We start from the raw sequence: 14,451 nt of genomic DNA, 5'->3' as shown, positions 1-14,451 counted from the left end.
GGTATTGCAAGCTTAATGATTAGTCTTTTTTCATTTTTACAACCCGAGGCTTTACAATGTGCACACAGCTTGAACCTATTTACCCAAAATGATTTCAGGTCTTAGTCTTATAATTCATTCAAATGTGCACAATAAAACGACATTATTAAAAGAGAAGTCAAACTTCCAGTTATTACCACCAAGCTGATTGTGGTATGTAACCTCAAACTGTACACTTGTAGTTGGTATTTCTTTGTAATTAGGAAAAATTAACAGCCTTCATTATTTCTTTAATAGTGGAGGTCACTGTACACATACTTATATTTATACTGTATATGTTATGACTGTATGCAGTAGAAGTCATGGTGTCTGAAAAGGGCTGACAAGTCTGAAAATGTTGTATACAAGCTAAGGCCTCAATTACACAGGAAAAATGTGCCAGTTCTGGCAAGAATCCAGTGGATTCCTGGGCAAGGATTAACAGGTGGATGCAGAGAGTTGTGGCCACTGAGCTGTAGAAAGCAATGATAGGCTGCATCAAACAAGTGCGAGTATCTGTCCCTAACTACAGATAATCACTCCATCTGCAATTATATCTAAACATTGGTGGATAACTGTGGTCGCTCTCAGTCTATCGTTGTTTTATACAGTCTCAGCAGCCACAACTAAATGCATTCACCTTTGAATCCTGCTGCAGGAACCTGCTGGCATCTTGCCATGGCTGGCACATTTTCCCTGTGAGAATGAGGCCTAAATCAAATGCTCTATCAAGAAGCTTATTTAAAAAAGTTGAGAAGACTACTTTATAGATTTTTTTTTCTCCTATTATTCTCTTTGTTGCATTTAATCCTATTTATAAAATATCATTGAGGATGAATTTTGAATGTACTAAAACAAAAGCTTTTACATTTCACCTTTTTCCTGGACTTTATTGTTATTCACCGCCTTTAAAAAAATCTAAACAAATTGATTTTGTACAGCATTATAACTACATTGTATATACACCTCTCCCTGTTCTTCTATATAAGCATTTGTTTGTTCCAGTTTAAGACTTACCTACCAGTTTGTCTAGGCAGTCAGAGGCATATCAAGTTTTTGTTTTCTTTTTTAAGCCTGAAATTCTCTCATATTTAGTGTGGCTTTCAAAGGCCAGCTCACTGTTTTTCTTGCTTGCAACCCTGTAGATTGCTGATTCATGGTTACATATGAAAAAGTCAGATCATTCTGCAGAAAACAAGAGGTATCAAGCCTGATTAAGTTTAAACCTTAAATATAATTATAAATTCTGTAAATTGTACACATAAATCCAAACCCAAGAGTAGTCAATAGGGGCCAAGTCTTGGAAAACAAAATATAAATAGTATGCTATACACTGCATAGGCATTATTTCAACAATGGGGTTGATTTGCTAAAAATGGAGAATGCAAACTCTGGTGCAGCTGTGCAAAGAAACCAATCAGCTTCCAGTTTTTTTTTTCTTTCAAAGCTTAATTGAACAAGCTACAGTTAGGCCTCATACACACGATATGAAAATCAGAAGGGAAAATTTGTAAGATGTGATGTCTGCGGATTTTCGTACTGTGCTTTCGACAGACGATTTGACTTTTTTGTCAGACAAAGGCTGTATGTGCAGGCTATAAAATTTTTGTCGGATGTGAACTCAATATCTGATTTTTGTATGGTCAGTACAGAAATCGTCACACAAAAGTCAAAAGTACAAACAGGCATGCTCAAAATCAAGGAACAAGCCGGAAGAGTTTGGTCTCGTAAACTACAGTTTGCAATCTAGAATTAACAATCGTGACTCGACAATGGATGAAATGTCCAAATGCAGTGCACATTCTCATCTTCTTTAATGGGATAATAATGAAGCTGCTTTGCTGGTGATACTGATGTAGTTATGTCAAAGGCATTTGTGTTGTACGATCTGAAAATCGCGAATCAACGCTCACCAAAATTCTACTAACACGAAATTAGCATAATTAACCCAAAGGGTGGTGCTTGAGAAATTAACTTCCTCTTTATACTCTCATAGTACATCACTATGTTCGTGTTTGCCAAAGGACAATTTGCGGATAGTTAGTATGCTAGACAAAATCCTGCACACTTGCTTTTAACAAAAATCAGACGCTCAGTCGTACAACAATCAAACCATGTGTATGGGGCCTTAGAATAGGATTGGTTACCCAATGCACAGTTGCATCAGATTGTGCACTCCCCAGTTTTAGTAGATCAACTCCAATGTCTTGAAAGTCTCATTGACTAAATCACATCCCTCATTTAGCTGATTAAAAATATATATATATTTCCTGGCCCATCCTCCCATCAGCATGCAATGGGTTAACATCTCCTCTGGAGCCCCACATTACCACCTGTATAGATGAATAAAAGGCAGCTCCTCTCCAACTAAGATAGTTCTTTTTTGGTCTGCTCCAGTCCACCTGTTGATTGCAGTTGGTAAGTAAGTTGTTTGCTGCATTCCCCCCTGCCAAACTTACCCCTCTATGTTCAGCCTCTCATGGAGGGAGACACTGAATGCTGAAGGTAAATCCTTTTTTTTTTAAGCTGGGTGCCTTTTTGTGCCAAGGATATGGACAAAATGATGCTTAAACACCACTGATATTGTACAGGTATGGTATTATAAGAGCTCTGCAATGTTATCATTATCTCTCCCTTTGGTTTTTATTTTTTCCTGTCTTAATAAAGTCAGGACAGCAGTGTGGTGTGCTGCATATAGTCAGACTGAGAGTGGCTTTGAATGGTGTCACAGGGTGCAGGGAGATGGGCAGCACAGGATGGGACCGCCAAATGCCATACAATGGTGTAATGATCTTGGGGGTCTGTTGTTGTGAGGGCTTCTCTCCCTCTCTCTGTACAGTCCTGCCAGGTAAAGGAGTTACCTCAGATTCTGACTCTCCCATCTGTCCCTGGATGTGCTTTGTACTCCTGTGGGCTTGACAGTCTGACTGATTTTTTTTTTTTTTGTCTCAGACTCTAGACCCCATACACACTATACAACTTTATACAACTTTTGTTGTCTGGTTTCCTAAAGATTTAGTGGAGCCATGTTGTGCAAGGGCCTGCCTGATTGCATACAAATCAAGACTCTTAAGGTTTGGCCTCTTGTTATGTGGTTTTGGTGAATCTGAGGGAAGAAATCCAGAGAAGATTGTATAGTCTGTGTCTGATGTCTGCCTTTGGAAATGCTGCCTGAAGCTCACTTGATGCTTCTAAAGTGAGTGGATGGCGGCAGATGGCTCTTAAAGAGACAGGGTACCATGTTTTTTGGGGAGAGATAATATACTTTTCTCCATATATTGTATGCAAATAATGAGCTTTCCACACCTGTTAGTGGCACAGAATATTAGCAAAGGTAGGAATGGGCGACGTGGGACATGGTTCTTAAAAGAGCGCCCAAGGAGATTATGCAAATTAGGGGTTTTGCATTCTTTTAGGAGCAGAATGCTCCAATGAACGCAAAATGCTCCAAAAAGACATAAGACCCCCCAACAATCATCTTATCCTGACCAGGGTAATGACACCCAGCAGGTTGTCACATTCATTAAAGTGGATGTAAACCCTCCATACACCCAGTGAAGTGAATTGCCTCAGATGATACACAGGAATGAAACAAATCTCCCTACATAAGTTTTACATGTATATCTATGTCAGGGCTGGCTTAGCCCTTCCTTCTCTAGGCTGGCTGCTCATCTGTCAGCTAATTGCCAGCTCTCATCTCTCTCCACAGTTACCCAGCTTTTCCTGATCCTGCTCCTCTGACATGCCTACTTAAAGCTGTCCAGCTTACTTCATCTCTGCCTTCGCCTTTGTCACATCACAAGAAACCATCTCCTGCGGTTCTGTTTAAAGACTGGCTTGCTGACATCCCTTCTGGCTCCCTATCCTGCTTGCTGTTGCTCCACTTGGATCCCTGACTTCTGGCCTGGCTGATTACCCAATCAGGTTATTGAACTCTGGACTGGCTGACTACTCGATCCGGTTACTGGACTCTGGCTATGCTTTGACTACGCTTACTCTATTTACCTTTTTATTTTTATTAATAAACAAGTGTGATTTAATTGTACTTCTGTCTCGGTCTGGTTCATGGTTTCTGACAATCTGATGTCTTCACATTTATATACTGTTTAGGAAGTTAAGATCGTGTTAGGAAATTTTCTTTTCCTGTTTAACACAGAGTGTGATGTCTGGGCATACAACCAAGATAACGTAAATTGCTGCTTGGAGGAAAGCCACACACCCCACTTTCATCACGTTTTGTAACAGGGCCAGCTCCCTGATAATCTATTTATAGCAGCCTCCCCTGACAGAAATGTCATGCTGCTTTTTTCTGACGTGTCCAAGAAATTTTCAGGAGTTATCAGGCTGGTGACAGAGGAATGGGTCAGGAGAGAGCTACAGGACTTATCCCTTTGAAAGGAGATAACAGAACACTGAAGATATATGTGCCCAGCTCAAATTTCATGAATTAGGTTCACTCCCACTTAAGCATGTCTATACACTCTGAAGGAGTTGTTTTCAATTACCCTGTAAAGGGACAGGATCTTGGAAACCGGCACAAATGTGTTTATGTCAGCTTGATAGAGAATGCCTCACCTAGCTCATGCTGCATTTTGGGCATGCATGCAGTCTGCAGTGGCAGAAAGATGAAATTGCACAGGTTGCCTCACAAGGATGTGGTTGTGCAAAATTCGAAGCCTGATTAAGGCAGCTATTGCAGAAAGGATGCTACAAATATCCACACCACAAGCAACACCCATAATGATAAAGTGTAAAGTGCTCATTGATGGATGACATTTTGCCATAATGGCAGAGTGTAAATCGCTCGTTGATGAAGGATGACAGATACCTTGTCAGAGGACCAATGTACAGTAACAGGTTCTCTAATCTTTATATGATGGCTGCTGTATGTTTATGCACTGCACTTCCAGGGGTGGATGCTGCAATCAAGTGTCTGGTGCAGCAAGTGTCTTTGGCTTTTTATAACTTGGTTGCCCTCAGAGATCCTATGGATGTGAAAGTGGACTAGTTCACACCAAATGCAGTCCAGTGTGTCTTTATTCTGCATCAAGAACGCATGGACAGTGTTTAACTTTGATTCCAATTACATAGTTCACACCAGTACAGTGCATTCTAGTACAGTCAACAAAAGTAGAATGTTGCATTGTTTCTGTATGGAACACATCTAGAAAGCCGCAAAACGCATTGAGAATGCATCAAAAACACTCATGCAGAAACACAGAAATTGTAGTGACCTGGCCATCAGGCTTGCACAGAATCTATACAGTGACAGATTTTGCCTGCCAACCAGAAATACGTTAACTTTGATATATATTACATAGTTAGTAAGGTTGAATAAAGACACCAGTCCAACCTGAGTGAGTGTCTACAATTGTCCCTATTCCTGTACATTGTACACTCACATTGATCCCTACCCTCAAAGAGCCCACAATCCAAGGTCCCCATTCATATACTAGGGCCAATTTTGGACAGAAGCCAATTAACCTACCTGCATGTCTTTGGAGTGTGGGAGGAAACTGGAGTACCCAGAGGAAACCCCACGCAGGCACAGGGAGAACATGCAAACTCCAGGCAGGTGTCATTGGTGTGATTTGAACCAGCAACTCTTTTTACTGCTTGGCAAGAGTGCAAAACCACTACACCACTGTGCCACCCTAACTCTATTAACTATTATATTAACTCTAGAAATGTTATTACATTCAACACTGGAAGCCCCAGGATTTGGCACAATTTCTGGAAAGATTGGAATCTGGCAACTGACTTTTGGTTGATGCTTTTGATGGACCTAGTACAAGCGCTGACGCACCCAGTCGCTGCTATGAGAGCATTGTGGTTACACCACTGGAAGGCAGGTGGAACGTCTACACATGCCTTTAACATTTCCTATAATGGGGGGTTATTGTTTGGCCAAACACTGAACCACACAATTAAGCAAATGGCAGGGGGAAAAACGTCTGGCCACAGACTAGTAAGAAGAACCCTCCATCCTTCACTCAACCTACTAAACTTCAGAGGGTGCAGGAGGCCAAATCTTATAGGACAGGCTACAGATTTAATAGATCACAGTGGAGGTGTCTTAAAATTACTTTTAATATCAAATCAAGTCCAGAGCAAGCTACTAAGATGGCTGGAAGGTCTTTTTGAAGGTGAGTCCAACCAGTCTCTTCCAGTTGGCCAGGGGACCTGAGTGAAGTTGATGATTGTAGCCTCCTTCCGGAGGGTTTGGACAACAGTCAACAAAGCCCAGTGGGTCCAGAAGACAAGTGAGTGGCGTACAATGGAAAAATCCAAAACTGACCACTGAATCCATTTAATCTATGTCCAACAGATTTCAGAAAAGATATTGACAAGATTTTTTTACTGCTACAAGGCGATCATGCCAGTGATGCCGAAAACATGGAATCAATCATCTGGGGGCCTTTCTCCCCAGTTTTTTTTCTAGTACCTAAGGCAGGAGCCTTCTGACCTGTTTCAGTTTGAAGGAATCAAATGTGTTCATAAACGCCAATTGGTTGGAGGACCATTTGGTATCAATCGACCGGACGACTCATATTTCCATGTACTGATCAATGCCGAGCGCCAGAGGCATGTGCGATTTTCAGTTGTCAGATGTCACTGACAGAATTGGCACAGTCCCAGGAATCTTTTTGAAAGATCGTGTTGGTAGTGGTGGTACCTTGGGCCAGGTGGCACATGAGGGCATTTCAATTTTGCCTTCTTTAGCCTATAAGCTGGGCTATCTATGGATCAGAAAATACAAATACAAATTCACATACAAATTCAACAAGAACTGGAACTTTGGACATTTCCACTGTGTTTTTTTTGGAGGCATGCCTCTCAGCCCAGGAGAGAGGATGATCCTGAAGCCAGATGTCAGTGTATGGGGCTGGGGAGTCCAAGATCTAAAGAAACAAGTGCAAGACCATTGGAGAACAGTGAAGCACAGACTCCCCAAGTATCTTGAATGCAAGTAAGCCTTTTCTAGCATTGCAAGCCTTTCAGGATCTTTGAGGGGGCCTGAGTAAGGTTGACAACAAGACAGTAGTAACCTACATTGCCTGATAATGAGACACCAAGTCTTTTCTTGTTACATCTTGCAAAGAAACTTTTCGTGCGCAGATAACCACTTAGTCAGTTAAAATTGGTCTTCTGGCTGGGGAAGCAAAACAAATTATTGGTTTGTTTATCAATATTGGCCCTATGGGACATTCCAGCAGTAGTTCTCAGGGAGATTTCACTGAACATGCAGCTTCTCATAGTTGCAACAGGATACCAATGCAAAGATTCCATCATACAAGGTGCAGGATGCCATGGAATTTTCTGTTTGCTTTTTGTCTCTGATCAGGTGAATTCTTTTATGGCATGATCAGTAACAGCAACCCAATCCAATTGGACTACTTTTAATAGCCTGGCTATGGAATAGGCTACACTAAGGGGCAGGGATTCTCATCTGATGTTCAGATCCTGGTGACCAGAAGATCATCCATGAATACTACATAGGAAGGGATATGAAAGAAGTTTGTTTTGTTTGGTCAGCAAAGCTTTCTCTTCTGTGTTCCTTGCTCTAGCCAGTATCCTTGACATTTTACAGTCAGTGCTGGAGGTTGGTCTGGCATACAATGCCATTTAAAGGATCTCTACTTAATTTTTTCACAGGCTTCACATGGGTGCAAAGCCAGTGACCAGATGCTTCTTCCAGATAACAATCTATATATGACCTTGAGGGAAATCCTTGTTCCCTCTTTGGGACTTAGGCTTGGATCTGAGAGCACCCTTTGCTCCAACAGGTTTCATTTCTATTGAAGTACTGCATGGTAAAACTAGTTCTCCTGACAACAACTACTTCAGACAGAAGGATGTTGAAGATTGCAACACTTCCCAGCAAGAGCGCTTTGGTGTCTTTTCTTTTTTACCAGAGATAGGGATAACACGTTTATCCCCAAAGTTCAATTTTAAAGTGAAAACTGGAAAACCGGGAAGTAGGGAAGCTTGGTCAAAGGAGGAAAGTGTAAAAAAAAATCCTTTCATTTAGCCATCAGGTCCTTAGAAGTCATCCACTCTTCACTCTTGGGTTACCAGGATGATTAAACTGGCATGCAGGAAGTACGCTTTTCTGCTCTGAAATAATTGCAAGCCTATTTGACTAGAGGGGTGGCAGCCTTTGAGGCAGTTATAGCAGGATTGCTTAGAGGATATAGGTAATGGCTAGCTTGAAGATCTGTTGTGCCCTTCATTCAACCTTACATAATAAACATGTGACCAGCATGTTTGGGACCAGAAAGATCAATTTCTTCTGGCTTTAGCAGCTTTTCTTTAGATGTCAGTGTCTCTCTTAATTTGTTCTCTCCTACCCTATATTAAGCTTTGGTATATCCCATTGTGTGACGGCAGGTTGGGTCAGGAAAATGGAAAATTGTTATCAAATACCATAATTTTCCTTTCCTGGTCCATCCTCACGTCAGCACAGGACTCCTTCCCTAGTGGCCAGTCGCAGGCTAAGTTATCAAACTATCTTAGTTGGGGAGGAGCTGCCTTTTATTCAGCTATATAGGTGGTAATGTGGGGCTCCCAAGGAGATGTTAACCCATTGTGTGCTGACGTGAGGATGAGCCAGGAAAGGAAAATGACGGTAAGTATTTGATAACAATTTTCTTTAAATCATCCAGTATATATATATATATATATATATATATAATCGTACTAATAATAATAGGAACACATGACAATACTTTTTTGCAGCACTCTCTTGAGCCTTCTGTACTGATCCTGCTCCCTCAATTTAAGGTTCCTCAATTGATCCTTGGATCGTTGTACCCCAAAATTCCTCTGCAGACTTATAACAACTTTAGTCATAATCTTGGCCTTTCTCACATTTGGGTTTCTGTACAGTCCATACTTCCCATCATAGTCGGCCCTCTTCAAGATGTCCACCATCTCCACCATCTCTACAAAGGAAATATTTGAGGCCTTAAATCTCCTCCTGGATAGGGATGTCTGGCTCCGGGCTTTCATCATCATTGCTGCTATTCATGCACAGGTTGTCTCTGCGCTATGTGCTCTCCCACTGAACCGAAAGTGAAAGTGCAGGGAATACACTAGAAAGAAGGTCAGGGGCGGAATTTTTCATACACAGGAAAGTCTCAGCCAGGAGGAGGCCGTGGGAAAGTGGCAGCCAGGAGGTGGCTGTGGAAAGTGGCAGCCAGGAGGTGGCTGTGGAAAGTGGCAGCCAGGAGATGGCTGTGCCCAGCAGCCTGACCGAATCCCAGGTTCCTCCCCTCCACCTTCCAACTGAAGACGAAGAACCTGGAGGAGTCAGCGACTAATTTGATTTGGCAGGCTACTCCAGTACTCACAACAACCCCTAGTGTCCAGGAGTCCTTTGCGTGTATGATGGCCAGTAAAATGCAGGTAATGGAGGAGAGGCCCTAAATAAGGGGGGTGAGGGGTGAACTCGCCAATAAAAGCCACGTCTGTGAGTTGGACCATATGACTCCTCCGCCACCTCCAACACCACAGCCACAGCCTGGAAGGAGGCATGCAAGGAAGTCTTGAGAGTGATGGCCTGGGTTTGGTGTGGTCTGGCAAAACACACAGTCAGTTGTAAGACCACAGCCTCGGCACATACATGTCATCTGCTGCTGCTCCCAATCTCTCGGAGTCCTGGACCAGATTGTGCTCCCTATTAAATGGACTCCTCAGGCTACCAATTTTGCCTGTCAAATAATTGATGTCTGCCCTGGGGTACAAAGGCTTCACCAATTCCAACTGTTTCTCCAGTGTTGCCTTTTTCTTTATTTTGTTAGGGCTCCTAATTCATTTTTAATTTTTGTTTGGACAAATAGTTGGCTATGTGTTTTATTTCAAAAAGGACAGTTTGTTTGTGAGTAGGCAGGTACATTTCAAAAATACAATGTCAAATTAATAAGGGACACCAACACCAACCAACCTCTTTGAGGTTAATAAATACAAAATAATAATGGTGTTGTGGTAACTTGACACACAAAATGACAAAAAAATATTATGGATATCACTATAAAAAAATTAAGATTATTCTGGAGATCTTGCAAAAACAAAAAAACTAAAACAAAGATTATTGAGGAGATCATGAGAAATAATAAGAAATCAGTTTGGCAGAACTGTGTGTGAATATCAGCAGCAAAGCAACTTCATTATTCTAGTATTATAAAGAAGAGAATGCGCTGCATTGAAAGATTGAAAAATTTGCAGCGTGACAAATGTGGAAACGCGCTTCCGTCTCGTACTTGCATTCCAAGCATGCGTGGAATTTTGTGCGTCGGACTTGTGTACACACATTTGGAATTTCCGACAACAAAGTTGGTTCTCAGAAACCTGCTCTCAAACATTTGTGAGCAGAAATTCTGACAGGTGCAACCTGAAAACAGCTTTGTCCTGTGAATGCAGAACCTTTTCACTCCCTATCAGCTGCATGTGAAGAACCCCTGCCTTTCCCTTTAGACCTCCTAGACTTTATGAATACAAGGGATTGCCCAACTTTAATAACAACATTGGCAATAGAGGGATTGAGGATATGATACTTCTGTGTACTTCACAATGTGATGATTTGGTCACCTAATTTGACCTTGCTAGTTTGGGGGAATGTGTTGCATACAAAGCTTTGTCTGTTTCAGCAACAAGTTCACACTGCTGACCTCCAAAAAAGTTTAAAAAAATCCCTAGAAAAATAATATAGTGATAAAATATACCTCCCTCCAAACAAAATGTACCCCAAATACCAACTTGAAAATACTATAACCCAAAACCCTATATTTTTTTAAGGGGGGGGGGGGGTGTTTTTCAGAAATGTAAAAAATATATAAAAATGTGAACGAAATGTAATATAAAAATACACAACTGCAAGAAGGTGCCCAGCAGACCAAACCATACAGAAAGATAGTTCTAAAAAGGCCTATTGGATCTATTCACTGTGAATACAAAAAGTGGTGCACAATAATATGTAACTCGCTGCAATGCAATTCATAGTAATGTAGCACAATACAGCACAGTGAACACTGTAATTCACTGTTATGTAGCACAATATAGCCCTGTATATAGTACTGTATATAGTACTCGACTGGTTGACTCAAGTCCAAAGGTCCTCCTTAAAACTTGCTGGAACCCTGGAAAAATACATCTTGGGTCAGGTGGTGATTAGGGATGAGCTCGATGTTTGGCTCGAAAATAAGTTCGACCCGAACATCGGGTGTTTGCCCGTTCGCCGAATAGCGAACTTTATGGGGCATTCACGGAAAATGTGAGCGTTGCGGAACACCCCATAATGCACTGCGAGATCAAAATCGCATTGCTGTATAATGATTGGCCAAGGCATGCACCTGACCTGCATGCTTTGGCCAATCACAGCACACTCTGCTAAGAGAGCCATAATTGGTTAAAGGCAGGGTGCCTTTGGCCAATCATGGCTCAGAGGGACTAAGTCCACGCCCCACACTATATAAGGCTGCTTACACGGTAGCCGTGTGTAGTGTTTTTGGCGTGGACAGAGAGATGGCTTGATTTAGATTAAGCAGGCAGGTTATTCAGTTAGTGGTAGTGTATTTGAGATATATATATATATATATATACACTCTGCATTTAGCATAGATATGCAGTGCTTACTCGATATTCAGGCAGTGCAGGCACTGTATTTATATATACAGTCTCGTATGTGTGTGTGTGTGTGTGTATATTATATATATATATATATATATATATATATATATATATATATATACACACACACATATACTCTGCATCCAGTGTAGCCTATATCTACAGTGAATTCCGTGGTGTACTGTTTTTAATACAGTTCAGGCGGTGTATTTATATATATAATACATACATGCCGGAACTGTGACCCCGCCCTCCGTTATATCAGAACTGTCAGAAGAAGAGAAGCATCACACAGCCTCCTATTGTGCGGAGCGGCCTGAGAATGAAGCAAGGAAGAAGAGATGCCATGGAGGAAGATGCCGGATTAGAAGAAGATGGAGGAAGAAACCGCTGGATGAAGGAAAGAAGAAGGAAGAAGACCAGAAGAAAGAAGATGAAAGAAGAAGACTTTCATAAAGGAATTGTCAAAAACTGTCTCTTGTCATTTTTAACACTTTTGTCACTTTTTTAGTGAAATGGTAGGGATATGTTTGTACTCCCTTACCATTTCACACAGGGGGGATGCGGGATCTAGGGGTCCCCTTGTTAAAGGGGGCTTCCAGATTCCAATAAGCCCCCCGCCCGCAGACCTCCCCAACCACCGGCCAGGGTTGTGGGGATGAGGCCCTTGTCCTCATCAGCACGGGGACAAGGTACTTTTGGGGACCCCAAAGCACCCTCCCAATGTTGAGGGCATGTGGCCTGGTACAGTTCAGGAGGGGGGTGCTCTCTTGTCCCCCCCTCTTTAACTTTGGCCTGCCAGGTTGCGTGCTCGGATAAGGTTCTTGTATGGATGGGGCCCCCACGCCTTTTTTTTGGTGGGGTTCCCCTTAAAATCCATGCCAGATTCACACTCAAGTAATGTCCAAGTTGCCTCCCAAAGTCGCACTGGAAGTCGTGTTGCCCCTGTGTGAATAGACTGTTAATGATACGGTGTGCGCTATTATCAATGGGATATTATCGCGTGCGCCGGCATATTATCATCTGTTGTACTTATGCGTTCGCCGGTTCATACGCTCACGTAATAATTTATCTGGTGCACAAATTAAGATATGAACCGGCGCAGCGCAGTCATCTTAGTAAATCAGCCCCACAGTCTTGTGTGTGTGTGTGTGTATATATATATATATATATATATATATATATATATATATATATATATATATATATATATGTGTGTGTATATATATATATATATATATATATATATATATATACTGTGCATCCAGTGTAGCCTAGATCTGCAGTGCATTCTGTGGTGTACTGTTTCTAATACACTTCAGGCAGTGTACACAGTTTCTAATATAGTGTGTATAGTTTCTACTACACTTCTGGTGGTGCACACAGTATATAATACAGTGCAGCCGTAGTACAGTTTCTACTACTTTTCTGGTGGTGTACACAATATCTAATACAGTGTGTACAGTTTCTACTACACTTCTGGTGGTGTACACATTACACAATACAGTGCAGCTGTAGTACAGTTTCTAATACAGTGCAGGCGGTGTACACATTATCTAATACAGTATGTACAGTTTCTACTAAACTTCTGGTGGGGTACACAGTATACAATACAGTGCAGCCATAGTACAGTTTCTACTACTTTTCTGGTGGTGTACACAATATCTAATACAGTCTGTACAGTTTCTACTACACTTCTGGTGGTGTACACAGTACACAATACAGTGCATCTGTAGTACAGTTTCTAATACGGTGCAGGCGATGTACAAAGTATCTAATACAATGTGTACAGTTTCTAATACACTTCTGGTGGTGTACACAATATACAATACAGTGCAGTAGTAGTACAGTTTCTACTACTTTTCTGGTGGTGTACACATCATCTAATACAGTCTGTACAGTTTCTACTACCCTTTTGGTGGTGTACACTGTACACAATACAGTGCAGTAGTAGTGCAGTTTCTAGTACTTTTCTGGTGGTGCACACAGCATCTAATACATTGTCTACAGTTTCTACTACACTTTTGGTGGTGTACACAGTATACAATACAGTGCAGCGTAGTACAATTTCTACTACTTTTCTGGTGGTGTACACAGTATACAATACAGTGTAGAGTGGTGTTGCAAAACAAAAAATACAAAAGAAAGATATATAAGCTGCGCTAAATTCCACATGCATCAGCATGTGTGTAAATAAAATGACAATAGATTATGTGCTATTACCAGCCTCTAAACATTAGTTAAAAAATCTAATTATAAGTGATAAATACATATGAATAGTGTAATCTTAAACCATATAAACTGCCTATCCCTTGCAATATGGGACCAGGCCACACACCCCTATATAAGATCATACAAGAAACACCCAGTGTATGGATCAAAAAGTCTATATGTGTTTATTAAAAAAGTCCTTGTATAATAAAACAGAATGTAAATGAAAATCCTCCACAGATGAACCGTACTTGATCCACCACCGTATGCGATCAAGTAGTGCTTGATCCGCCACCAAATAATTAAATTTGCTGCTTACCAGAAAATCATGACCCCCCACTACAGAGGGTCACAGAAGACATATGAATATATAGTGGTCTCCCAGTCCAAAGAGGTCCTCAAAACTCTCCTTACACCACCACTTCAACATGGGAATTATGAGAAAGATTTTTGGAAGCATTTTCTATAAGTTTAGAGGGACTCAGGGTAGCAAAACCATGGAAGAGAAATAGAACTCCAGATAGTGTAAAACCTTTTATTACTAAAAACCAAAAGATAAAATTGCACTTACAGTGTATACAGAAATCATCAGCC

The sequence above is a fragment of the Lithobates pipiens genome, unplaced genomic scaffold, assembly GCF_037356315.1.
Source record: "Lithobates pipiens isolate NorthernLeopardFrog02 unplaced genomic scaffold, aLitPip1_a1.2 Scaffold_8, whole genome shotgun sequence".
NCBI classification, from domain to species: Eukaryota; Metazoa; Chordata; class Amphibia; order Anura; family Ranidae; genus Lithobates; species Lithobates pipiens.
This window is presented reverse-complemented; position numbering follows the sequence as displayed.